Source organism: Myxine glutinosa, chromosome 4, assembly GCF_964187855.1.
Source record: "Myxine glutinosa chromosome 4, kmMyxGlut1.1, whole genome shotgun sequence".
NCBI lineage: Eukaryota > Metazoa > Chordata > Myxini > Myxiniformes > Myxinidae > Myxine > Myxine glutinosa.
The window spans coordinates 129,922,755-129,950,700 of record NC_136264.1 but is presented as its reverse complement, the minus strand read 5'-3'; the positions used below and the strand labels follow the sequence as shown (position 1 = coordinate 129,950,700).

The 27,946-nt window shown below is 44.0% G+C and overlaps 1 protein-coding gene across 8 annotated transcripts in view; it reads left to right on the top strand.

Moving 5' to 3' along the window:
• The window catches only part of LOC137425199 (kazrin), a 738,641-nt gene that overhangs the window by 7,306 nt on the left and 703,389 nt on the right, over positions 1–27,946 (top strand). The gene's annotated exons all lie outside the window — the stretch shown is intronic.

The window sequence follows — 27,946 nt, the reverse complement described above, 5'->3', positions numbered from 1 at the left end:
AATTTGTGTTGGCTGTTTTTGTTTTGTAATATATATATATATATATATATATATATATATATATATATATATATATATATATATATATATATATTGTTACGGATTCGTCACTTCCGTTGTTGTGGTTTTGATCCACTGTAAACATTTTTGATTCCATGTACTATTATTATTGTTGTTTAAGGAAAAATGAGATTACTATTTTCAAAAGGTAAAAAAGTTAATGTTTTAAATGAAACTGGAACCGGACGACGAAGAAGAGGAAGAGGAGGAAAGAAGGCGGAGCGAGTGAGTCGGACAAGAAGCATAGTTGCTTCGAGGTGTGGAGCGAACGATTGATGAACGAGGGTCACGAGTGAACTTTAGGGTTTCCCAGGAAAGGGATTCCTGTGACAGAGTTGTTATCGCTGTGACAGATCCACCTGCGTGTCAGGTTTTGCGGTCGATTCCGACAAGAATCATCGTAGTGCCGTTACGCCTTGAGAACGGGCCATCGGCCATTTTGACATGCACGCTTTGTGCTTCGCTCAAGGTTTTTCACTTCGCTTCCACCATTTTCACCGCCCCCAGACGGTAATCTGGTGTGTGTGTAACGCGGATTTTGAATGGAAATTGCGGTTCGCCGATTGAGAGCCGTCAAACGTCCATACCTGAAGGTGTGATTTCCCTGTCGCTTCTCGAGGACACCTTCGCCCATTTTGGCAGTGGGACTGTGACTGCCAACCTAACGGGATTCTGGTCTCGATACGACATCGTACGGACGATCACTGGAGTGGATCGACTTTGGCTTGAAGCCGGAATCGACTTTGGCTTCACGCCGGATTCAACTTTGGCTTGAAGCCGGGAATAGAGACATTGGGGAATCTTCTTCTTTTCGCTCACTTGAAGCACAGTGAGTTATATTGTACAAACCTGATGGTACCATCATAGGAAATATATATTGGTTGTACAATTGATTACTATTGTTTTGGTGTTGTTATTCTTGTGTGACCTGAATACAATATTTGTTTGTTGCTAACAATTGGTGTGGTTTCACCATTGATCTTTGACACAGAATAACACATCTTTCTGCCGTGACTCCTCTTGGGGCTTGGAGGTACACCGTGGCCAGGTGGTGTGGGGAGGAGCATGTAACAGAAATTGGGGGCTCGTCCGGGATTTCGCCCAAATTGAAATTGGGGGCTCGTCTTTGCTGACAAAATTCCTAACATTCGTCCAGGATAGAATTCCCTAACATTCGTCCAGGATAGAATTCCCTAACATTCCCAAATTTTTCAAAAAAAAATTTGAAATTTTTTGTGTGAAGGTTAACAGGTATTAACTGATAGTCACCATGGTGTTTGATGCAGAAAAGTTTGCGGCGTCCCCTAATGAGGCACAGTTCCTAGCGTTAAAAAGATCGGAACTCTTGATATTGGCCAAACATTTCAACTTGGAGGTCCGAGTTAATACGAAGAAAGCAGAGATGCAGACATTGGTGGTAGAATCTCTGGTGGGACAAGGAACATGGAAAGAGGTAGCCTTGGATTGGTTACCCGAGGAAAAAGAAAATGTGGAGCTCCGGAAAATGGAGATGCAACTGCAGAGCCAGGAAAGGTTAAAAGCAGAGGTTAAGGAGAGCTGAAAAAGAACTCTAGGAAAGAAGAGCAGAGGAAAGAGCAGAGGAAAGAGCAGAGGAAAGGACAGCTGAAAAAGAACTCGAGGAGAGAAGAGCAGAGGAACGGAGAGCTGAAAAAGAACTCGAGGAAAGAAGAGCAGAGGAAAGAGCAGAGGAAAGGAGAGCTGAAGAAGAAAGAAGAGCAGAGGAAAGAGCAGAGGAAAGGAGAGCTGAAGAAGAAAGAAGAGCAGAGGAAAGAGCAGAGGAAAGGAGAGTCAAAAGGGAGTTAAAGGAACGTGACATGGAGTATCAGAAGGAACTTAAACTCAAGGAGCTGGAATTAATGGGAGAACGGAGAGAAGTAGTATCCATGCCGGCTAGTTCGACAACTAGTCAGAACACTTGGGATGTTGGTAGGCATGTGAGGCTAGTTTCACCCTTCAATAAAAAGGTAGCCAAGTTTTTTTTTAACACTTTGAGAAAGTGGCTCAAATGCTAAAATGGCCTGTGGGGTCCTGGACTATGTTAGTGCAAAGTGTTCTGGTGGATAAAACTCAAGATATCTATTCGGCTTTACCGATTGACCAATGTGCAGATTATGAGATAGTGAAGAAAACCATTCTCAAAGCCTATGAATTGGTCCCTGAAGCTTACCGGCAAAAATTCAGGAATGCCAGGAAGAGGGAGAGTGAGACCCATGTGGAGTTTGCCAGAATGAAGGAAACCATGTTTGATAGGTGGTGTGACTCGAAGGGGATTGGGAAAGACTTCAACCTGTTGCGACAATTGATCTTGGTGGAGGAATTCAAACAGTGTGTCCACGCGGACATTAAAGTACATCTGGATGAAAAGAAAGTACCAGAGTTGTATGAGGCAGCAACCGTGGCAGATGACTATGCTTCGACACACAGGATGGGGTTCCAGAAACCTAACTTCCCGCCTAGAGTTAGCCAGGGAAGTTATGGTAAATCAGGTGCAGAGAACAAATATTCATGGAGGCGGCCTAGAGATGACTGGGGACAAATCTGATACCGCGACTTTTAGGGATCAGAAGACTACAGTTCCAAGACAGACTTATCTTCTGGGAGGCCCGAGGCAGACCATGAGTTTTTCCTCCGGTCCTACTTGCGCTTTTTGCAAGAAACCTGGGCATTTGATGTCCCAATGTTATGCCCTGAAAAGGAAAATCAGGAGCGGAGTCAGACTAGTGCAACTCCGAATGCATTGGCCAATGCGAGAAATCGTCCTTGGAGGACAGTGCCTTGTGAAGGTTCCCATGCCAAAGTTATGGCATCACAGAACGACCTTGTTCAAGAGAGTTACAAACCTTTTATTTCAGAGGGGTTTGTGTCACTGGATGGAGACTTAACGAACCAGAGACCTGTTAGGGTATTGAGGGACACAGGAGCACATCAATCTTTGATGCTTGAGGGCATTTTGCCATTGTCAGAGAAGACGGCAACTGGTGTTAGTGTTCTTTTAGAGGGGGTTGGTGGCTATGTTAAAGCTCCACTTCATGTCATCCATTTGAAGTCTGATTTGGTGTCAGGACCGGTCACCGTAGGTTTACAAGCCACTCTTCCTGTAGAGGGAATCTCTTTTGTTATCGGGAATGATTTGGCCGGTGGTCAAGTTTCTGGTAATCTGATGTTGGTTGAAAAGCCTAGTATGGAAAATGAAACCGCACAGTTAGAGCAGGAGATTCCGGGTATCTTTCTATCCTGTGCCGCGACTCGTGCTATGCGTAGGAAGCGCTCTGAAGAGAAGGAGAAGGTACTGACGTCACACTTTGCACAGGCACTTCTTGTCGAGTACCCTGAAACAAAGTGTCAGCACACACAAGTCATGGATGGAGGCAATGTTGGCAAGCTCTTTGTAGGTGGACTGAACTTTGACACAAGTGAAGATGTTCTGGACTCTATTTTTGGCAAATATGGACCACTCTTGGAAGTGCTGCTGATAAAAGACAGGGAGACGCAAAAGTCGAGAGGGTTTGGCTTTGTCACGTTTGAAAACACAAAGGACGCCAAAGATGCAGAAAAGGATTTGAATGGCAAGGATTTGGATGGTCGGACCATAACAGTGGAGAAGGCAGGCCATGGGCGTCGAGGGGGCTACAGAGGAGGAAAACGTGGAGGTAGTTTCAGGGGTGGCTATGGCTCCCGGGGTGGGAGTTGTAGTTTTGGTGGCGGCCGCAGTCGTGATTACTACGGAGGCTCCCAGCAGCAGCAGCGCAGTTTTGGCAACTCTCGACGGGATGACTATTACGGTGGTAGCCGAGATGGGGACCGTTACTCACGTGACTACAGCACCCGACTCTACAACTGTGATTATGATTTTTATGATCAAGAGAAGAGTTGGAAGCACTGAGTGCTCAGGAGCAGCCGAGCCAAGATTCCTACACAGATTAACCCGTGAACTCCACGTTCCTAAATGCGTCCATGCAGTGAATACTTCAAGGCCTCACCAACAACCACCATGAAACCTGGCTGTCAGCTCGGCCTCCTTCAAAAAGTGCTATAGATTTGCTTTGCTTTGGATTTTTGTCCACAACCCCTTAACCTTCATTCAAAAAAAAAAATGAAAAATAAAAATCAGAGGTTGATGAGATGGAGTTTGGCTTTGCAGGAGGTCAACTTGGAAATTGAGCATGTAAAGGGCAGGGACAATGTCGTTGCTGATGCTTTGTCCAGAGTGAACTAACATTGGAAATTTCTGAAGGTTGTTTGGAAGTTTTGTTGCTTTATTTTGGGGAATATTAATTATTGTTGCTCACGTGAATTGATAATTTGGGTGTGAGTTTTACTTTTGTTTGTTAAAAGAGTTTTTGCCTATAAAGAAAGTTTTCACGATGTTCAAACTTTCTTTCTTGAGGGGGGGAAGTGTTACGGATTTGTTACTTCCGTTGTTGTGGTTTTCATCCACTGTAAACATTTTTGATTCCATGTACTATTATTGTTGTTTAAGGAAAAAATGAGATAACTATTTTCAAAAGGTAAAAAAGTTAATGTTTTAAATGAAACCGGAACCGGACGACGAAGAAGAAGAAGACCAGGAAAGAAGGCGGAGCGAGTGAGTCGGACAAGAAGCATAGTTGCTTCGAGGTCTGGAGCGAACGATTGACGAACGTGGGTCACGAGTGAACTTTAGGGTTTCCCGGGAAAGGGATTCCTGCGACAGAGCTGTTATCGCTGTGACAGATCCACCTGCATGTCAGGTTTTGTGGTCGATTCCGACGAGAATCATCGTAGTGCCGTTACGCCTCGAGAACGGGCCGTCAGCCATTTTGACTCGCGTGCTTTGCACTTCGCTCAAGGTTTTTCACTTCGCTTCCACCATTTTCACCGCCTCCAGACGGTAATCTGGTGTGTGTGTGTAACGCGGATTTCGAATGGAAATTGCGGTTGGCACATTGAGAGCCGTCAAACGTCCATACCTGAAGGTGTGATTTCCCTGTCGCTCCTTGAGGACACCTTCGCCCATCTTTGGCAACGGGACTGTGACTGCCAATCCAACGGGATTCTGGTCTCGATACGACATCGTACGGACGATCACTGGAGTGGATCGACTTTGGCTTGAAGCCGGAATCGACTTTGGCTTGAAGCCGGAATCAACTTTGGCTTGAAGCCGGGAATAGAGACATTGGGGAATCTTCTTCTTTTCGCTCACTTGGAGCACAGTGAGTTATATTGTACGAACCTGATGGTACCATCATAGGAAATATATATTGGTTGTACAATTGATTACTATTGTTTTGGTGTTGTTATTCTTGTGTGACCTTAATACAATATTTGTTTGTTGGTAACAATTGGTGTGGTTTCACCATTGATCTTTGACACAGAATAACACATCTTTCCGCCGTGACTCCTCTCGGGGCTTGGAGGTACACCGTGACCAGGTGGTTTGGGGAGGAGCACGTAACAGAAATTGGGGGCTCGTCCGGGATTTCGCCCAAATTGAAATTGGGGGCTCATCTTTGCTGACAAAATTCCTAACATCCGTCCGGGATAAAATTCCCTAACATTCGTCGAGGATAGAATTCCCTAACATTCCTCAATTATTTTTTTTTAAACCTTACACGCGGGGGGGGGGGGGGGGGGGGGGGGGTTAATATATCGGGGAGGAATCATGTCTCGGGCCTCTTGACTCTCCAATGGTGCCACTCAGACTCGGCAGACTCCAACCGACTCATGTCTCTGGCTCGCTCTTGTCTCTGACTCACCGACTCTCTCCCCCGACTCAACTCTCTAAGTAGTCCCGCACGAGCGCTTATATTATGCGCTCACGTATCAAGCCGCATGCTTTTAGGACACACCCACCGGTGAGCTCGCCTCAGCCCTGGTTGGTCGCGAGGGTTCACCGACTCCGCCCTTAACAGGGCTACGCCTCTCCCCGACAACTCCTCCCCCTTTTTCTCCGCTCTGACCGCATGGTTAATGGCGTTTGGAGCGAGCGCTGCGGCAGCGAAGGCTCAATGCAGCGAACGCTGCTGGCAAAGGTGCGCAATACAATTTGGAGGGAGGCTAAGCCGCAAAATGAATGGGATTTGAAAAGGGGCCTATGTTATTTGATTAATGCAACGCAGAGTCAAACTATTGGAAACAGAGCCTTACCTGAAACACATACTAATGAAATAACTGAAGAAGTTCCTATGGTGCCCTACGTGTTGCAATATGGGCTAACTAGGGTGTGACCTTTGACCTTTACCAAAATGGGAATATTTACAGGGAGTTATTTTCAAGGGATTATTATTTATAAGTGACGGTTCTAAAAACCGTAACGATATATATATATACTGTATATATATATATATATATATGTATGTATATATATATATATATATATATATATATATATATATATATATATATATATATATATATATATATATGTATATATATATATATATATATTGTTACCGATCCCGGATTTAGAGGAGTTACTATTCATGTCATTGCTTATTAATGTTTATTCTATTAAAGGTTGTTGTGGTTAAAGGGTTAGAGAGGCTCCGGATAACAGGAGACCGGAAACGGGATAGTGAACCGGAAGAAGAAAAAGACACGAGGTCCGGGAGAAGCGGCGATCTTCTTCTTCCTCGCCCAGCTCCGACGCGAGCGGTGTCGATATTGAGCAGCGTGGGGAACGCTGCGTTTGAAAGCCCGTCTGGCGAGAGGAGTTACCTGTGCGGGGTAATTACCGGTTACACGTCAAGTTGCCGTGGGTTCGTGCACGGAACCAAGCGTCCGGCACAGTTCGCCTCCACGTCTACAAGGACGCGTATGGGTCGCACCTTGGGCCTCGCGCGCTTTGCGAGCCCGCTTTGCTTTGCCCGCTTTGCTTTACAAGGAGGTGTGCGCTGCAGCAGCTGTTCCCGGTACGCGACGTGCACGTTTGGAGCACGTCAGCCAGGGGTTCGTTCAACCGCCCGTGTGCGGAGAAGTCGACCTTCACCTTGGTCTGGAGGGGCCCAGAGACATTGTGAGGGACAGTGGCCATTGAGGGGTCGTGAGTGGGGAAAGGGGGGAAATATATGAGATGGCCATCTTAGTAATATTGGTGATTGATTGTTGATGGTTGTTGATTGATTGGGGAATATATTATTGAGTAATCCGGATCCTTGGTGTGGGGTTTCTTATTGACTTGAATTATTGTGTCTTTCATATTGATTGCGCTATGAAAGCGTATAAATCAGAGATCTTTCTGGCGGGGTCCTCCCATGGTCCGGGGGTCACCAAGACCAGGTAGTTACCGGGAGGACCACGTAACAGAATTGGGGGCTCGTCCAATTGAATTCCGGGATCTAAAATTGTATAACATAATAAAATAAGAATTTTTAGTAATTAAAATTTATTAATTAATTATTAATTGGTAAATTTTTGAGAAATTGTGGTAAAGTCTTGGGTGAAGGTTAACAGGTGTTAACGATAGTCACCATGGCGTTTGTTGCACAGAACTTTGCGGTAACACCTAGTGAGGCACAGTTCCGAGCGTTACTAAAAGCGGACCTCTTGAAATTGGCCAAACATTTTAACTTGGAGGTCCGAACTAATTTGAGGAAGGCAGAGTTGCAGACCACAGTGATACAATTTATGGTGGGATTAGGAACATGGGACGAGTTAGCCTGGCAGTGGCTACCCGAAGAACCAGAAGACGTTGAGATCCGGAAACTGGAGTTGCAATTACGGAGCCAGGAACGGATCAAAGAAGAAGAAAGGAAAGCAGAAAAGGAAAGAGCAGAAGAGGAAAGGAAAGCAGAAGAGAGGAGAGAAGAGAAACAAGCAGAGGAAAGGAGAGTGGAACGAGAACTCCAGGAAAGGTTAAAAGAAGAAGAAAGGAAAGCAGAAAAGGAAAGAGCAGAGGAAGAAAGGAAAGCAGAAGAGAGGAGAGAAGAGAAACAAGCAGAGGAAAGGAGAGTGGAACGAGAACTCCAGGAAAGGTTAGAAGGGAGAAAAGCAGAGAGGAGAGCTGCCAGGGAACTCGAAGCAGAGGAGAGAAAAGCCGAAAGGGAGTTGAAGGAACGTGATCTGGCGCTTCAGCAAGAGATTAAATTCAAGGAGCTGGATTTAATGAGAGAACGGGGAGAGGTACCACCCTTGCTGACGGGGTCGACACCTAGCCAGAAAACCTGGGAGGTGGGTAGACATGTGAGGCTGGTTCCACCCTTCAGTGAAAAGGAAGTCACTCAATTTTTTCCACACTTTGAGAAAGTGGCTCGACAGTTAAACTGGCCGGAGGAGGCCTGGACCATACTAGTGCAAAGTGTGCTGGTGGGTAAAGCTCAAGAGATTTATTCGGCGCTACCAATGGACCAATGTGCAGATTATGAGGTATTGAAGAAGCACATCCTCAAAGCCTATGAGTTGGTTCCTGAAGCTTACCGGCAAAAATTCAGGAATGCCAGGAAGAGGGAGAGTGAGACCCATGTGGAGTTTGCCAGAGTGAAAGAAAACATGTTTGATCGGTGGTGTGAGTCAAAAGGAGTCGGAAACGACTTCGAAGCATTGCGTGACTTGATCCTGGTGGAGGAATTTCAACAGTGTGTCCACGAGGACATCAAAGTGTACCTGCAGGAAAAGAAAGTACCGAAGTTGTGGGACGCAGCCACCATGGCAGATGATTATGCCTTAACACACCGGATAGGGGTCCATGAACCTAACTCCTCGCCTAGATTTCTGCAGGGGAGTTGTGGAACAGCAGGTGCGGAGAACGACAATACATGGCGGCGGCCTCGAGATGATTATGGGGACAACGCTGATACCCGAACTGTTCGAAATCAGAGGGCGACGGGCCCAGGACAAACTTATTTTTCGGGGGGCCCGAGGCTAACCACAAGTTTCTCCTCCGGACCTCCTTGCGCCTTTTGCAAGAAACCTGGACACTTGATGTCCAGTTGTTACCTCATGAAAAGGGAAAACCCAGAGCGGAGTCCGACTATTACAACTCCGAATGCGATGGCAAGCGTAAGAAATTGCCCACAGAAGAGTTACCAACCATTTATTTATGAGGGGTTGGTCTCCCTCGAGGGAGACTTGACTAACCCAAGACCTGTTAGGGTATTGAGGGACACAGGAGCCCATCAATCCTTAATGCTTGAAGGCATTTTGCCATTGTCAAAGAGTACCGCAACTGGTGATAGTGTTCGGTTACAAGGGATCGGTGGCTGTGTTAGTGCTCCACTTCATGTCATCCATTTGGAATCCGATTTGGTGTCAGGACCGGTCACCGTCGGTTTACAAGCGACGCTTCCTGTAGAGGGGGTATCTGTGATTATCGGGAATGATTTGGCCGGGGGGCAAATTTATGGTAACCCGAGGGTGGGTAAAGAGCCCCGCAGGGGAAATAACACCACCCCAGCTCGGGATGGCGACAAAAGTTCCAAGTTATTCGTAGGGGGACTGAACTTCAACACAGAGGAAGAAGTTCTGACCTCTGTCTTCACCAGATATGGGCCGCTGGTGGAAGTGCGGGTGGTAAAAGACAGGGAAACGCAACGGTCAAGAGGGTTCGGCTTTGTCACGTTTGCAAGCACAAGAGACGCCAGGGAGGCAGAGAAGAATTGGAATGGTAAGGATTTGGAGGGTCGGACCATAACAGTAGGGAAGGCATTTCATAGGCATCGAGAGGTCTACAGAAGAGGACCACTTGGCGGTAGTTTTGGTGTTGGCAGCAGCCGATATTACTATGGAGGCTCCCAGAGTTACGGCATCTCCCGAAAGAATGATTGGCAGAGGACTGGCCGAGAAGGAGACCGCCAGTCAGCGGACTGCTGGGACAAGGGGTCCCACCGTAACTGTTAGGAGTCCGGAGAAGTTGAAGCACTCTATATACGGCGGAGCCGCCGAGCCTGGGCTCCTACACGGGCTAACCGTGAACGCCACGTTCTTAAAAGGCGTCCCGGTAGGGAACGTTCCTACACGGACTAACCGTGAACTCCACGTTCTTAAAGGCGTCCATGTAATGAACTTTCCTCCCCAGACTAACCGTGAACCCCACATTCCTTAAGGCGTCCATGTAGTGAGTACTCAGCTGGGCCTCCATCCAAGAGCAACTAGAAGTGGTTGACGCTTGGTCTAGAGGGAATTACCTTGGAATCTCTGGGGGGTTTTGGTGAAAGTTTGTTGCTTTATTTTTGAGATGCGATAATTGTGCCCAGGGGGAACTGATGATTTGGGGTATCGGGTTGGTTTATCAAAGTTGGCCGGCACAGAAAGTTTTCGCGGGGTTCAAACTTTCTTTCTTGAAGGGGGGGGGGGAGTGTTACGGATCCTGGATTTAGAGGAGTTACTATTCATGTCATTGCTTATTAATGTTTATTCTATTAAAGGTTGTTGTGGTTAAAGGGTTAGAGAGGCTCCGGATAACAGGAGACCGGAAACGGGATAGTGAACCGGAAGAAGAAAAAGACACGAGGTCCGGGAGAAGCGGCGATCTTCTTCTTCCTCGCCCAGCTCCGACGCGAGTGGTGTCGATATTGAGCAGCGTGGGGAACGCTGCGTTTGAAAGCCCGTCTGGCGAGAGGAGTTACCTGTGCGGGGTAATTACCGGTTACACGTCAAGTTGCCGTGGGTTCCTGCACGGAACCAAGCGTCCGGCACAGTTCGCCTCCACATCTACAAGGACGCGTACGGGTCGCACCTTGGGCCTCGCACGCTTTGCGAGCCTGCTTTGCTTTGCCCGCTTTGCTTTACAAGGAGGTGTGCACTGCAGCAGCTGTTCCCGGTACGCGACGTGCACGTTTGGAGCACGTCAGCCAGGGGTTCGTTCAACCGCCCGTGTGCAGAGAAGTCGACCTTCACCTTGGTCTGGAGGGGCCCAGAGACATTGTGAGGGACAGTGGCCATTGAGGGGTCGGGAGTGGGGAAAGGGGGGAAATATATGAGATGGCCATCTTTGTAATATTGGTGATTGATTGTTGATGGTTGTTGATTGATTGGGGAATATATTATTGAGTAATCCGGATCCTTGGTGTGGGGTTTCTTATTGACTTGAATTATTGTGTCTTTCATATTGATTGCGCTACGAAAGCGTATAAATCAGAGATCTTTCTGGCGGGGTCCTCCCACGGTCCGGGGGTCACCAAGACCAGGTAGTTACCGGGAGGACCACGTAACAATATATATATATATATATATATATATATATATATACATATATATATGTATATATATATATATATATACAGTGGTACCTCGGCTTACGAGTGCCCCAACGTACGAGTTTTTCGAGATACGAGCCGTCGCTCGGGCGGTTTGTTGCTTTGGGATACGAGCCGAGATCCGATGTACGAGCTCAAAAAATTTATTTTTTTGAATTTTCCGGTTGTGGCTTCCGGTTCCGGTCACGCAGTTATCTTGCCGTGAAAGCATCTCTGCCGTGTATCGCTGCTGTTTTGTTTGTGAAAGTGGTTTTTTCTGTAAAATTTCGCGTTTTCAACCATGGGTCCGAAGAAAGTGAGTGCCAAGGGTGGGCCTGAGAGGAAGAAGAGGATGATGAGTTTGGATACGAAACACGCAATCGTCGAACAACATGAGCGAGGTATGCGTGTTGTCGACTTGGCGAGGCAGTACGATCGTACTACTTCGACGATATGTACGATTTTGAAGCAGAAGGAGTCGATAAAGGCTATAACGCCAGCCAAGGGCGTTACGACCATTTCAAAGCAACGGACCTCTGTCCATGAAGAGATGGAGAAGTTGTTGTTTGTGTGGTTGACGGAAAAGCAGCTCGCAGGAGATACCATGACCGAGAGCATCATTTGTGAGAAGGCACGAGACATTTACAGGGATTTGGTGCAGCAGACGGCGGGAACATCAACGGACGAGGCATCGGAAGAGTCATTCAAAGCCAGTCGGGGATGGTTTGATAATTTTAAGAAGAGGACCGGCATTCACTCCGTCGTCAGGCATGGTGAGGCAGCAAGCTCGGATGTGAAGGCAGCCGAAGAGTTTATTATAACTTTTGCCGAACTGATAAAAGCGGAAGGATACATCCCCCAGCAAATCTTCAACTGTGACGAGACAGGGCTCTTCTGGAAAAAGATGCCGAGGAGGACGTATATAACGGCAGAGGAGAAGAGCATGCCAGGCCACAAACCCATGAAGGATCGGTTAACCCTTGCACTGTGTGCGAATGCGAGTGGCGACTGCAAGATTAAGCCGCTACTGGTATATCACTCTGAAAACCCCAGAGCGTTTAAGTCTCATAAGATCCTTAAAGAAAAACTGCAGGTTATGTGGAGAGCAAACGCAAAGGCGTGGGTTACCAGGCAGTTATTTGTGGAGTGGGTAAACCTGGTCATTGGTCCTGGCATCAAGAAGTACCTTTTGGAGAATAAGCTACCCCTGCAAGCCCTTCTCGTCCTTGACAATGCTCCCGCACACCCACCAAACCTCGTAGACGACATCCTTGAAGAATTTGCATTCATTAAGGTCCGCTACCTTCCACCCAACACCACCCCTATCCTGCAGCCCATGGACCAGCAGGTGATTTCCAATTTCAAAAAGCTCTTCACCAAGCACCTGTTCCGGCGCTGCTTTGAGGTTACGGAGAGCACAAACCTCACCCTTCGAGAGTTCTGGAAGGATCACTACAATATCGTGGCCTGCCTCAGAATTATCGACATGGCCTGGCAGGGTGTTACAAGGAGGACCTTAAACTCTGCATGGAAGAAGCTGTGGCCTGAGGTTGTGTCCGAAAGTGTTAGTGCTACTGAGGAAGTGTTAGTGGTGGAGGAGATTGTGTCCCTCGGAAGGTCCATGGGCCTGCAAGTGGATGAAGACGACGTTAACGACCTCGTCGAGAAACACAATGAGGAACTGACAACGGAGGAATTAAAGGAGCTACAGCAGCAGCAGAATACGGAGGTTTTGCAGGAACTAAACGCGGAGGAGCCAGAGGCGGAGGAGGTTATCGCGACAAGTGAGATAAAGGAAATGTTGGGAATGTGGGAGAAAATTTCAGAATTTGTTCAAAAGAAACACCCTGAAAAAGTTGCAACAGGTCGTGCGTTGGCGCTGTGTTACGACACTTGCCTCACTCATTTCCGAAAAATTTTGAAAGGGAGGAAGAAACAAACCTCGTTGGACAGGTTTTTAGTGAAACGCCCGGCAAGTGAAAGCGAGGACAGTGTGGCGAAAAAGGCAAAAGGTATCTCCTCCACCTCTGCCAGCATCTTCGTCTGATCTTCAAGGTAAATACATACAGTACACTTAATAAAACCAGTTTATTTCTTTACATTCTCTTGTATTATGTACAGTATATACGAGGTCGTGCTTGTTTATACATTATTTGTTATTTATAAAGTACATTTTTGTTATTTAAAAGCACCTAACAAAAAAAATTGGTGTTTTTTTTTTTAGGCTGGAACGGATTAATAGCATTTCAATGCATTTGAATGGGAAAATTTGCTTTGACTTACGAGCGATTTGGCTTACGAGCTCCGTCATGGAACGGATTAAACTCGTAAGCCGAGGTACCACTGTATATATATATATATATATATATATATATATATATATATATATGTATATGTATATATATATATATATATGTATATATATATATATATATATATATATATATATATATATATATATATATATGTCAGTGATTGTGTTAACAAGGAGGTTGAGTGTGAATAAACATCATATGAAATTTGCATACAAACTGCTTTCTTGAAAGATAGTTGTCCACCCACCTTTCTGTTATGTTTTGCTAACTCCCCTCCATCCCTTTTCTGCTTTGACATCTCTCCCACCCTCTAGTTATTGGTAATTTCTTCAGGAGTCTCTAGAGAAGTGCACAAAAAGTGCACCAGCTGGTTGTTTGTTAAAATCTGACAATCTTTTTCACAGAATGATCTTTTGCTACGTGTTGCGGCTATCAGGATACTTTCTCATTCTCTAAAATGTATTAGTCTTTCACAAATCATAAATACATTGCGAGAATCTGAAGCAATCATTCCTCCCACTTTTGTAAATCGGTGGTCACTCGTGACAATTTCCCACAAATACAGACCCATAAACCATCAAGCAAAAAAGCAAAAGGATTTTTCTAAGGTGCAGGCCAGATTGGTGTTGCAACAATTACCATGGGGTATGTTTAACCCCCAAGTAAGTGGAGGGAAAACTGTACTGTACTTCACAAGTTTGGATCCTGCAGTTTATTGTTTGATTTACCCTGTAGACGATATATCCCAATACTAGATGTCTCAATGGTTAGCTTGGTACTCACCGAGCTGTTCTGTCCAAGAGATAAAACATTGTTTTGATGTTCTCAACTATTTCTTGCCATTTCATAATGTTAAGTATCTCACAAAAAGTACTCGACCTGGTACAAATAATTTTAAGCTATTCTGATGTTACTTGCTTGAGAACATCTTTCTTCAGACCACTTTTCAAAATCTGATGGCATGAAGAAGAGCAGGTTTGAGCTTTGCTGCAAATCAGAAGACCTGGATTTGGAATTTATCCAAGTAACACCATAAATGCATTCTTGTTTGGTCGATGTATGATTCATATTTTCGATGTTGTTGTTGACCTCCAGAAGCAAGATTAAGAGCTGACTTGAAAAATTGTACACAGAAAAATATTTAAAGATGCGTCACTACGAATTTGGTGTGAGGAATGAACAGTTGCAAACCAGTTGGACTTTGTCACTAATAAACACTTGGGGCAAGACAATTTGGACTTGTCTGCCAGTTCTTAAATGAAATTTGGAACGTTGTATCCACAATTTGACAATTCGTAGAAATGTACAAGGGCAAACTCTCAACTGTGAATTGGTAGTTTGGAGCATGTAATGTGCTCTCATACAAAATATCGAATGTATGTGTGAAATATGACCGTTTTGATTTTATTTAAGGAGATAGGTGAAATATGGCCTAATTTAACAGCCCTAGAACATTTGGTTGTGTTAAAGTTTAACATTTCTGGATTGTTTTCCTTACCTGTATAGTGCCTGAAAAAGTAATTTGGCATGAACTTTGGAACCGCATTGCCTCTGGGTTATCTTTAACCTTATTGTGGGGAGTGCGAGGGGTGAGAGGGAGGGGAGGAGAATGGAGAGCGTTGGTGAAGTGTAGAAAATTACAATGAAGGGTGAGGCAGTTAATTAAAGAAGAGCATGGGTGGAGGTAGGAGTATGTCGACGGGATAGAATGTGGATGTATAGAACATACAGGGTGCTGGGATTAATAATTATATGAGTATTAATAAAGTAATATGCGTCCACAATCATCCTTGACCATGTTGTGGAACATCAGCCGAGGCCCTAGTGCGAATGAGATGAAAATGGACTCTACTGAAAGGTTTGGTCAACACAAGATTCAGGATAATATTTTAGTGCTCATTTATCTTCTATGTTGTCTATTGTGCCACATCGCTGACACGCAGCGTATGGTAGAGATTAGAGATGGTGCAAGCTTAATTTTCTCGAGCCTGAGCTCAGCTCAGATAAGCTTTCAAACAAATAGAGACCAAGCCAATGTTTCTTCCCAGTAGTTCCTGGAAAATTGCGGGAAATTGATTCGGGATTTCTGCCTTTTCCCATTTTTTTCGGTCCAGGCTCAGAAAATTTGGGCTCGAACCATCTCTTGTGGCAAGTGTATGTGTGCATGCCCTTGTGCAGCGTCCTCTGTGCACCTCCTTTCCCAACAATAATGAAAGACTTGCATTTTATGGCCTTCAAATCCATCCCACAACCAAGTTGACAAAGTAAGAAATTTGTGCAATGGTAAAAATTACATGATGATTGGATGGAAAATGTGGCCAGCATTCCAAAAAAACCCCAAAAACTGTTTTCTGCAGGCATGGGTTGCAGGGTGTTTCACGTACCAGGAATAAATGGCCTTGACCTCACTTCATTCGGCCTCGGCCGAATAATGACAAAAACCAACAACCAATGTTTTATGACTAGTTTCTCCCTTTTTCAGGGGTTTGGTCAAATGATGGCATTCCTCCATACAGATTTATTCATTCCATCAGTTTCATGCAAACCCATACATTCCATACCTTTATTGACAGTTGAAATCCACGATATCTTTATGGGATGTCAGCTCGGCTTTCTTCCTTCTACCACGAGCTTTCTTTACAGCTTCATCTTCTGACTTTCGTTGCACATGATCATACCAACCAAGTCTTCTTTCCCTCAATTCCTCTTCACTCGAATATTGATTTTAAAAAAAACTTTCTGATTTCTGATCTCAGAATTCTTTCGTTCAGAGACAATCCATTCATCCATCGTATCATTATACTCTTTGTTCTTTCCATTCTTTTTACATATTTGATCTGCGTTGCCCACGTTTCGCTCCCATAAATCAACACAGGTTTGATACAAGCTTAATAAACGAACTCCTACAGATAATGGAATGTTTCTGTGCTTCATAATATCACCTAGTTGTCTCCACTTATTCTAGGCTGACTTTATTCTTGGATCTAATGGCTAATTCTGCTGCTCCTGATACCTCTATCATATCTCCAAGGTTGCAGAAACTTTTGGTCTTTTCTGAATTTAAATCTGAGCTTGGGAGCATTCATTTTGTGCTCCATCTTTTTTCTGTAAATTATTGATTCTCACATTTTTTTACATACTAGGGCATGCCCGTACTATATCTATATCTAAAATTATATCCCCCCCCCTCTATTTACATGAAATGGTTTGGTCCAAAGCGAACGGCTTGCGAGTACGGTGACAATCCCCCCCCCCCCCCCCCCCTCTATTTACATGAAATGGTTTGGTCCAAAGCGAACGGCTTGCGGAGTTTGGTAAAGAAATCGCCATAGCGTGCACAAACGCGCAGGAAAGCGAAAGAATCGCAAATTAGTTTTAATTAGTTTTAAAACATAGTTTAACGCCAACATAGCGGCAACATAGTTTGCCAACGTGAAATAAATGAATACGCTCTCAAATGTGCCGTCCGAGGCAGAGTCTGTTCGCCACGTTCGGCACACGTGATAACTCGCTGCTCTCTGATTGGTTGAATCGTTTTTTGGACATAGCTCGGTAACTACTTGTCCGATTAATATGAAACCTTGAAAAGGCACATCCTCGGGTCCCCAGCAATATACCTGGCAAGTTTCAAGTATATCGGACCCGTGGTTGTCGAGAAACAGCGGTCACAGACAAACACACAGACATACACACATACACACACACACACACACACACAGAGATTACTGGAATTATAGATAGATGAAGATATGATAAATCTAGAGGTTAGAACTATCTTTGGTTATCTGATGTTGATTGCCTTTTAATTGTTATATTGTGGTACTTTATTGATGGAATCCTAAGTAGTACCATTTTATGAATCATTGATTTTCTGGTGTGTTTGTGTGTGTGTGTGTGTGTGTGTGTGTGTGTGTGTGTGTGTTTTTGTGCGCGTGCACTCTCCATATTCTGCGTGCAATTAAATGAACACACTGCTGAGTCCCGGCGGTGATGCAGCTGTTACAAATGCATCCACAACGTTTGGCTCTGCAGGGGCATATCTGGTGATGAGCCGTGAAAGCAGCATGCACTGTTCCAAGGAAATTTGCAATCCAAATCGAATTGTCAGAACATGCAATTGTTTGTTATCAGTTAAATTTTTTCTTCTTCTCCTTTTCTTTCAGCAAAAGATAATGAATATGGTGATGAATGCTAATTGTTCATGGTCTGTTTTGGTATCGCAACACCAGACACCATTTCGTAATACTGCCGAACATTTGCTTCTATCAAATGTTACGATCTGACAATATGCAATCTCAATTTGTATTCCTACCTCTGTCATAAATTGGGATTGATCATCTGTGACATATCCTTTGTGCTATGAAACTGTATGGTGAGTAGTGAGCAACCTGAATATAAAGGCTTTGTGCTTGGGGGGGGGGGGGGCGACAAGGGGGGAGGGGAGAGTAAGTGAGAGTAGGTGGAGTTGAGCCATCATCAAGTGAACTTTTATGGGCACAAATTATCGAGCAATCAAGATGATCTACTCTTTTAAAACGTTTTTTGTTCATACTATTTACTTTATCTCTGACATTGTGGATAGAGCATTCACTCTGTGTATGGGTGGACAGCGTTTCAATGCTGACCCTGATTAAGTCATACCTAAAACTTGAAAATTGGTACCTACTGATTCGTTACTTGATGCTCAGCATTTAGAAGATAGATCACTGACAAACCCTGTCGGTTGGCATTCCGTAGGGGAGGGGAATGGGGAGAGCAGGGTAGGGATATGGGGATTATTTATCCTTAGGTGTGCAGCTGATTACAGAGAGAAAAGCAATGATACTGCATGGCATGCTGCTTGGGAGTTTGCATCACTTCCCCCAAGGTCACCTGCTGTGTTTGTGTGAAATCGATTTGGTTGTTGTTTAATGTGTCTATCTGCATATGTGTTTGGTAATTTATGTACCACAGCTCCTACATGAGCCTTCAACCATGTATATAACGATCAAAAGAACATCGGGAAATAATACAGATTGCTTTCTTTTGATTGACAACATAGATGGATTTCTGCCATCCCATCTATAAATCTATGCGCCAGATTTTATATCCCAAACTTGTCGGTAAATTATGTCAGAGGGTTATTGAAATTATTCTGAAGAAGTTTCTGTGAATGTTTATATCCTAAAATATAAAAAGTACAATTTCTTTATTTTTCTTGTTTCTGCAAGCAAATTGACAATATTGTTGTAGCTGTCGGGTGGTTCAAGTTGCCTGGTGTGAATCCCGGTGGACCACATGAACAGCAGCCTTAACGGCCAGCTGAGTTGAAGACCATGAGCTGGATCACGTGTCCACTGTCACAATACTGTACTAATGGGTTCTCTAAGTTGGCTGATATGTTACGGGAATTGGTGCCATATGCCTCGTCACTAATCAACGGCCGATTGAGGTGCACTGCATGGTCTGGATGCACGACATTAGTTGCCGCTCACAATTGATCCTTAACAAACACACCTAATTGCAATGAGGATCACTGCAGTTCAAATTCACCCCGAGACCAGGTATATTTAATTGTTGTAATAATGGTTCATGGGGAAGGAAATCTAAAAGAAGCAATTGCACTGAACGACTCTTACCAATACGTGCCTAATGATTGGAAAATCCTTAAATAACCTTAGTCATATCAGGCCCAATCATTCATACCACAATGGAGAGACAGAGGGATTTATGAGACAGGAAATACTGGGCGATGCCCTGAGGGACACCGTAAGATGAAGGTCCCGACTGCTCAGCAGGGAATGGGCTTTTATACCACATACCACATACCACACTGTATACCACATGTTTCGGCTTGAGTGGAGAGTAGAAGGTGTGTCTCTGGCTATGTGGGATGAGGCTTTGTCATGGCAACTTTAGCGAATTATGCAACTCCCCCCCAACCTGCATTCCGGCTTCTCAGCTTCCACCCAACACATCCGCCTTTATAGCTACTGGTCACGCACGTCATCTCTGATGCTCCACACCCTCCCCCATCTCTGACCCATCCCCGACATCTCACCCTGGTGCTCTGGTGCACACCAATGGTATGGCCATCGTGCTGACTTCTCCCGCCAAAACTTGTGCCTTTAGCTTCAAATAAAACAAATGACAGATTACAAAGGATAAAATGTAAACCAAAGGCACACAGGGATGACAGTTTTTAGACACACATTAGGAAACTAATAGACGTCATCTATCTATTACATATAATGACGCATATCTAAAGTCACGATTAATTATTTCACACTTATCTATTACAGCTACCGAGGAGCTCACTAAACTATTCTAAGCAATGTTAACCCCTATGAGTTATTTTCACAACAATACTTTTGTGAAAGATGTTTAAGGATGAAAGTTTTTCCAAAGGCATTTCATTGATTGCTCAAAAGCATATCAAAGCGCTACATGCCATGAGCTGGAGTTTTCCCATTCGCTTTACATGGCACACATATCAAAATTTGCATATATGAATATGTAATGAGCTAATAACTAAACAATAAATATGTCGTGCATAGCATGATACTTGCGAAATCCCTAAAATAAGTTGTTGGTCTATGTTGACCTCAAAAATACTTGATGGTTGAATTCCGTGTCTAGATATGCAAATCCTCTTCAAATTTCAAGTTAATTGGATGGAAATTGAGGATTTTAGAAATCTGGAAAGAAGTGGTTGACTTTTGGCCTATGTTGACCTTGTGACCTATGTTTACCTCAAAAATAGTTGTTGGTTGAATTCATTTAGCTGATATGAAAATCCTATTCATATTTCATGTCAATCGGATGAAAATTGAGGATTTTAGAAATTGGAAAAGGTATGTTGACCTTTTGACCTAAAAAAATATATATAGGATTTTGTCGGACCACGAACTCCACCATTTGGTGAAGTTTCGTGAAGATCGGTTTAAAATTCTGACTTGTAGGCAAGTATAAAGTGAGCAGACAGACAAATAAACACACACACAAACCGGAGTGATCAACATACTCGTAAATAAAAGATTTTTTTGCCAAGTAATAACGGACAAGACGAACCAATATATACACAAAGAATTAAGTTAAGCACCCCTACACAACGAATTAAGGTAAGCACCCCCTAATATATATTCTTTGTGTATATGTATACATTGGCATATATTCTAAGGTATGTGAGATCAAATAATGATTGGTATGACATTAGCAATTATCCATTGATGAAATTGAGTGATCAAAGTGAAAAAAAGTGATTGGTTGAGTCAGTGATCCGATCACGTGGGTCCTACACACGTTATTGACGCAAAGATCGCTAGAGGTCTTCTCAGAACAATGACTGTACGTTAGAAAACATAAACGTCATCCACACTGTCCGTGATGGACCTATAGCTCCATACTTAAATTGAGGTGAAAATATGCCTAAAATTCCCAAAAAATTTCACCTTAAATTATTCAGAATAAAATATTGAAAACGGCATGATTGTTATGTTTTTATGTGACCATAATATCACTTCTCCAGAAAATATAGCAATATCATGGGTATATTACCCTGTTTTGACGACAACAAACTTGTAATGTGCGAGGTTGTAAAAAAACGGGGGGGGTGCTTAACTTAATTCTTTGTGTATACTGGAAAAATCTTCAATTTTCGCAACTTAAAAAGTCTGATGACATGATGATTAAACTTTACACACATGTTCACCTTGACATAGTCGACATGTGTGCCAAATTCGTTTTTATTTAGTCACTTTACAGCTGAGATCCCGGGGGTGGAATCCACCTCTTCCCCCCAGGCCTTGAGAAGGTCCAAAATAACCCGGCCTGATTACATTAGGGTTAAATGTATGCACACTCGCCATTGAACTGTCTATCCTGAGTTCGAATCTCAGCGCAGATATAAACTGTGACTGGTGTTTTGCTTGTAGGACAATGTACGAGTGTGTGTGCCATCCATCAGAAGGACATGAAGCAAGATGACCCATCTGCCAGTACTGTTCATTGGTGGATATTAAAGATCCCACAGTGTCTTTCACAAAGAGTAGGCGAGTTGCCGCTAGCCCCCTGTAAGAAATTCCAAGTTCCATCTTCAGTCGATTCTCAGACCTGACACACACGGGCCAAAAAATAAATAAACTTTCCCCCATATGAGTTGGGAATAATTGGAGTTAAAGCAGATAACTTTATTTTTGTTTTCAATTAGGCACTGATTGCACATAATCAAGGGGATAGCATGACCTGGAGGCCACTTTTACTTTTTCCACATGAAAATCTTTGTTTTTAATTTTTAATAGCTCAAAGGTGTGTGTTGTAATTGTTGTAACTCTCTTGCTCTGGTTTTGGCAATTCTGCCTTAAGATTAACTGTGCAAAAATAGTCACACAAAAAATGAGGGCATAAAGAGTTGCAGTTGTATGTTTGAAATAAAACCAGCAAAGCGATCTCGGCCATGATCCAAGGTTTTGGAAATCAAATTTCTCATCCAGTGTGCAATCACATTTTTACCACCCAGCAAATTCAGCATTCCGTAATGAAACTTCCCAAAATGAAAAACATGCAGTTCGATTAAATGTTTTCCATAGCTTCATCACTAATGTGGTCAAACAATGGCATCTTGAATGGTCCATGCTGTAGAATTGTGCTTTATAATTTTAACTTGACTTGCAAAGCTTTTAATGCTCCATCAGTCCATCTTGCCTTGAAAAATCGGATCTACTCACAATGTTTTATCAATAGGTAAATGGAGTATTACTATCCCCTATTGGCTGACACCCCTGCATCACAACTGTCTCTCCTGGATTCTGCAGATTCCAGGAGAGACATTATTGGCATGAGTCCAAAGCGCAAGGTCTTTTGCTTTCATATCACAGACAGGTCAGTTTTTTTTTTCCACCTCTCCTCTTGTCCAACTCAATGTGCTCTGTCAGCCCTTTGACACTCCCCAGAAACTCCTGGATATATGCGTTTCTTCAGTAATCCACTCCTTGTTAAATTTCTAAAATCCATGCTAACTCCACACCTCAACCCTTCACACTTCCCCCTTTTCTCCCATCCGTGGAAATGCCTTCCTGAGGCTGTGTTATCCCACTCTTCCCTCCAGTGCTTCAAGCAGGTGGTGCATGCCACCTCATGTCATCCCCCTTCTTGACCCATTGTATTTATTACCTCCATTAACCTATCCTAACCCAACCCTTTTACTTGCAGGTTGGTGTTTCCTATCCTCTCGCTTCCCTTTTCCTGTTTCTTAATTCCTTGATTATTGTGTCAAATTGTGGAGCAGTGGGTCTACAATCAGTTAACACCGTCAGCCACCTTGCGCTTCCATTAGCCTGATCCGATAAACAAGCAAACAAACAAACAAAAAATCATGTTTAAAAAAAATAACTGCAACATATTTCTCATTAAGGATTTTAGTAAAAAAATTTAAGTTCTGGACAAGCATGCTTGAAGTGAGAACCTTCTGGAAGGATCCACGTGTGGAGTTTTCTGAACTGATCACAAAAAGGTATTTTGTGTTGTTTGTACAGTATGCTGGAATGATCCAGGGTCTTGTTACTCGAGTTTCCCAATTCTCCAAGATCGTGGTACTCAGTGTCCAATGATACATTCGGACCATTAATGCTTCTTCATTGACTGCAAGCTTTTTTTGTTTACTTCCACTCATAGGAATCTGTTTTGATGTTTGATGCACTTTCATATTTTTATTGTGCCCTCTTGCCACTCCTTGTCAAGGTCTTGCAATGAGAAAACATACTGCACCATCGTGTGTGCCTGGTAATGAGGCTGACGCGTGACCTTGGTGGATCCTGCTCCTTTGCCCACTTGTTTGTAGTAAGCCTGGTTGTCCACCAAACCTAAAAGCATATTTAGTGTGTCTCTTTGTGAGATCGTTTGAAATGCTTTTGACAACCATGTTTACTGCCAGAGAAACATTTCAAATAAAGAACCTTGACTTTAGAGCCTTGACAGGCTTGACAAGAAACCATGCCAATGCCTACAGAACCAAATTAATGGCGAATAAGGTGACATGTTGACCTTTTGATGATTCGCGAGAACAGGCGCCGCTTGTTATTTGGATAGTCTAGGGCTCAAAAGGCCGACTTGTAACTTTCCTTTTTGAGTGGGTTAGATGGTTAAAGAAGGTGTGAGTGAGAGTGTATTCAGATGATCTGGCTCAAAAACCTTTACCACTTGTTTACAAAAGTTGTTGTTTGGAAGATGGACAATTGCAAAACTATCAGGAATCATCTCATGGACGATGAATCATAACTACCTTGTAGTTAACAACCAATCTCCTGATTGCATAGAAAAACACCTATGTTGAATGATGCATGCCCAAGCAAAACAAATAAGATAACTGAAAACGATGTGCCTTCGGGTTCAAGCCTGATTGGAGTTATAAAACTAACCTAAAACAACCACGATTTGCATTTGTAACAGTGTATGTGTCTCACTCGGTGTGCTGCCTTTGTCCTACATGTGATAAATGTACAATCTCTGCCTTGTGCCTAAGCCGCAAGGTAAATAAATGACATTTAGAACAATATATTTTAATGACCTTAATGGACTTTAAAACGTTAACTTCACAAACATAACCTGAATAATGGCACTGGCATTGTCATTTGTGAATTGTGTTTAGTTGTAATTAAAGCACTTGATTTACACCATACAAATACACCTGGTTTGTAATTAAATCTGTGTGTACACACACACATACTGTACATATACATGTACAGTATATGTTACTGTACATATACATGTACAAATACATATATATTTGCATATATATAGATATATATCTCTATATATATATATATTTTTAATAAACAGGAATTAAATTCCTGCGTGGGGCTGGTGTGAAAAATTCTGAGTCAACCCGGGACTCGAACCAAGGACCTCCATCACTTACGTGGTGGCAGCCCACTGTGCTATTGAGCCAACGGAATCTCCTCAGAAATTTTCCACACTTAACACTGCGAGCTTTATAATGGCCGGTCTTACGTGCCTGCCAGGCAGACCCTGGATGGGAGCGTATGTATATGTATGCGTTTGTACGTGTGAATGAATGAATGAATGAATGATAGTTTCAAGGCCATTTTCCCCAACAGAGCGGGGTTTAGCCTTGCGGGCCCCATGACAATCATGGTTCCCTGTTTGAGGCAATGTTTTTATGGCCGGATACCCTTCCTGACGCCAACCCTTGGTCGCCTCTTACGATGCGCAGGGATACGGTGCACCTATTCTAAACTGGGGTACACACCGGGATCATTCATCCCAGCAAGCTGGTACTCAATTTGCCGACCTCGGAAGGATGACAGGCTGAGTCAACCCCCCTGGCGTTAATTCAGCGATCGACCGGGATTCGAACCCAGGATCCTAGGATCCCAAGCCGGCACCCTAACCGCTAACCTAACCTAACCACCACCCCGTTTCACGCCATTTCGACCTACGTCAAATCCGACTTTACGCCACTCTTCCAGAGTAAATTTCAGTTCAGTGAACGTCATTATGAGCGACTTTACGTCACTCCTACATCATAATAGGAGGACGTGAAAATTTTTTTTTTTCACCATGACCCATGAACCATGAACGCATACCAACGAGCCAGCTGCTGATACAGGAGAAGGTGAAGTCTTTGTTCCAGGATCTTCTGAAGAAGTACCCGGAGGATAAGGACTCAACCTTCGTTGCAAGCTCTGGATGGTTTGCACGCTTTAGACGGCGCTTCAGCTTGCACAACGTCAAGATTCAGGGCGAAGCCGCAGCTGCCGACACCGTAGCCGCTGAGGAATTTCCTGCCACATTGAAGAAGATCATTGAGGACGAGGGATTCTTGCCTGAACAGATCTTCAACGTCGACGAAACGGGCCTTTTTTTTGAAGAGGATGCCCGACAGATCCTTTATCTCGAAGGAGGAGAGACCATGCCAGGCTACAAAGTCGCAAAGGAGCGGCTAACGCTAATGCTTGGGGGTAATTGCACCGGCGACTTCAAGCTGAAGCCGCTCTTGGTGTATCATGTGGCAAACCCCCGGGCACTTAAGAACATCCCAAAGGCGTCTCTTCCCATCACTTGGATGAATAATAAGAAGGCATGGGTAACCGTCATAATTTAATAACAACTCGGTTTAGCGATAGTTATATACTTTCGCGAGTTATTTACTTTAGTTTTACGGTGCTTGTCTTCATTTTAAGGCATTTTTAAGGCATTATGCCCGGTTTACGTCAAAAACGGAGTTAGGTCACGGCTTATGGAACCAATTAATGACGTAGGCCGGGGTATTGCTGTATGTATATATACAGTGGAACCTTGACTTACGAGTGCCCCAACTTACGAGTTTTTCGAGATACGAGCCGTCGCTCCGGCGGTTTATTGCTTTGAGATGCGAGCCGAGATCCGAGTTACGAGCTTTCGCCACCCGGTCACGTGGTTATCTTGCCGTGCAAGTACAGTATCTCTGTCGTATAGCGCTGCATTTTTGTTTTCGCATTTCGGTTATTTTGAGTTTACGCCGCCAGGTGGGTTCCGGTCACGTGGTTATCTTGCCGTGCACGTACAGTACGTCTCTCTGTCGTATAGCGCTGCATTTTTTTTTTCGCATTTTGGTTATTTCGAGTTCACGCCGCCAGGTGGGTTCTGGTCACGTGGTTATCTTGCCGTGCACGTACAGTACGTATCTCTGTCGTATAGCGCTGCATTTTTTTTTTCGCATTTTGGTTATTTCGAGTTCACGCCGCCAGGTGGGTTCTGGTCACGTGGTTATCTTGCCGTGCACGTACAGTACGTATCTCTGTCGTATAGCGCTGCATTTTTTTTTTCACATTTTGGTTATTTCGAGTTCACGCCGCCAGGTGGGTTCCGGTCACGTGGTTATCTTGCCGTGCACGTACAGTACGTATCTCTGTCGTATAGCGCTGCATTTTTTTTTTCGCATTTTGGTTATTTCGAGTTCACGTCGCCAGGTGGGTTCTGGTCACGTGGTTATCTTGCCGTGCACGTACAGTACGTATCTCTGTCGTATAGCGCTGCATTTTTTTTTTCGCATTTTGGTTATTTCGAGTTCACGCCGCCAGGTGGGTTCTGGTCACGTGGTTATCTTGCCGTGCAAGTACAGTACGTATCTCTGTCGTACAGCGCTGCATTTTTTTTTTCGCATTTTGGTTATTTCGGAAAATTTCTTAGTTTTAACCATGGGGCCTAAGAAAGTGAGTGGCAAGTGCAGTGCTGAGGAGAAGAAGAGGATGATGTGCTTGGATATAAAACACGCAATCGTCGAAAAACATGAGCGAGGTGTCGAGGAGGACGTATATAACGGCAGAGGAGAAGAGCATGCCAGGCCACAACTTGTTCAGAATGCCGGCGATAGCTCGCCTTCTCTTTGTGGAAAACACAAGGTGAGATCCTTAACATCCAACAACTAATGGGACGCAAACGGGGCGCCCAGTTTAGCGGCACACACATTGATGAATCACCCTGCCTGTGATTCACCCATGACAGGTTATAGCTGGGTCGGGATTCAAACCCAGGCTGGACAGTTTAGACTTTAGAGTCAAGTGTGCGTACCTCCAGTCCAGGCCATCCTGCCAACTTGTATGCTGCATACAGGTGAAATATAAAGCGCGAGATATTTTTATATATACTGTATATTTTAAAAAAAATTGGTGTGGTTTTTGGCGGGCTGGAACGGATTAATAGCATTTCAATGCATTTCAATGGGGAAATTTGATTTGAGATACGAGCAATTTGAGTTACGAGCTCGGTCACGGAACAAATTAAACTCGTAAGTCAAGGTTCCACTGTATATATATATATATATATATATATATATATATATATATTGTTACTGATCGCGGTTTAGGATGTTGTTTGCCGAGCGAAGGCTCCGCGACCGAACAGTTGTTCCCCGACTCACCCGATTCACTCAGAACTTTGGCCGTATCGCACCGCAGCTGCCCAATCTGGAAAAGACTAAAACGACGAAATGCAAAGAGGAAAAGGAATAAGACGAGAAGACGGACAGAAGAGTAATTGGATTTATTATACACACAAGCAAAAAGAAAGCAGTCACGTTTATTTACAACACATAAGACGCAGGTGACACAGTGCAAATACTAGCTTATACAGACTTAATTAACCCAGGGACAGAACAAACAAAACAAACTCACGTACACAAGAAGGGTGGAAAGGCAGGAGGTGGATGGCTGGAGGGAGAGGAAGGTCCCAGGGGGTCCTGCAGCACGATCGGCGTGTTTAGCAGCCGCCGTTCCTTCGCGGCCCTGCTCAAAACCGCCGTCCAGGCCCCAAGCGGCTGTTGGGTGTTGTTGCTGCTGTGGCCGCCGCTTGCTTTGCCAGGACTCGTCTGACTCGTCTGGTCCAAACCCTCAACTCAACAACACTCTTGCACGTCTCCCTGTC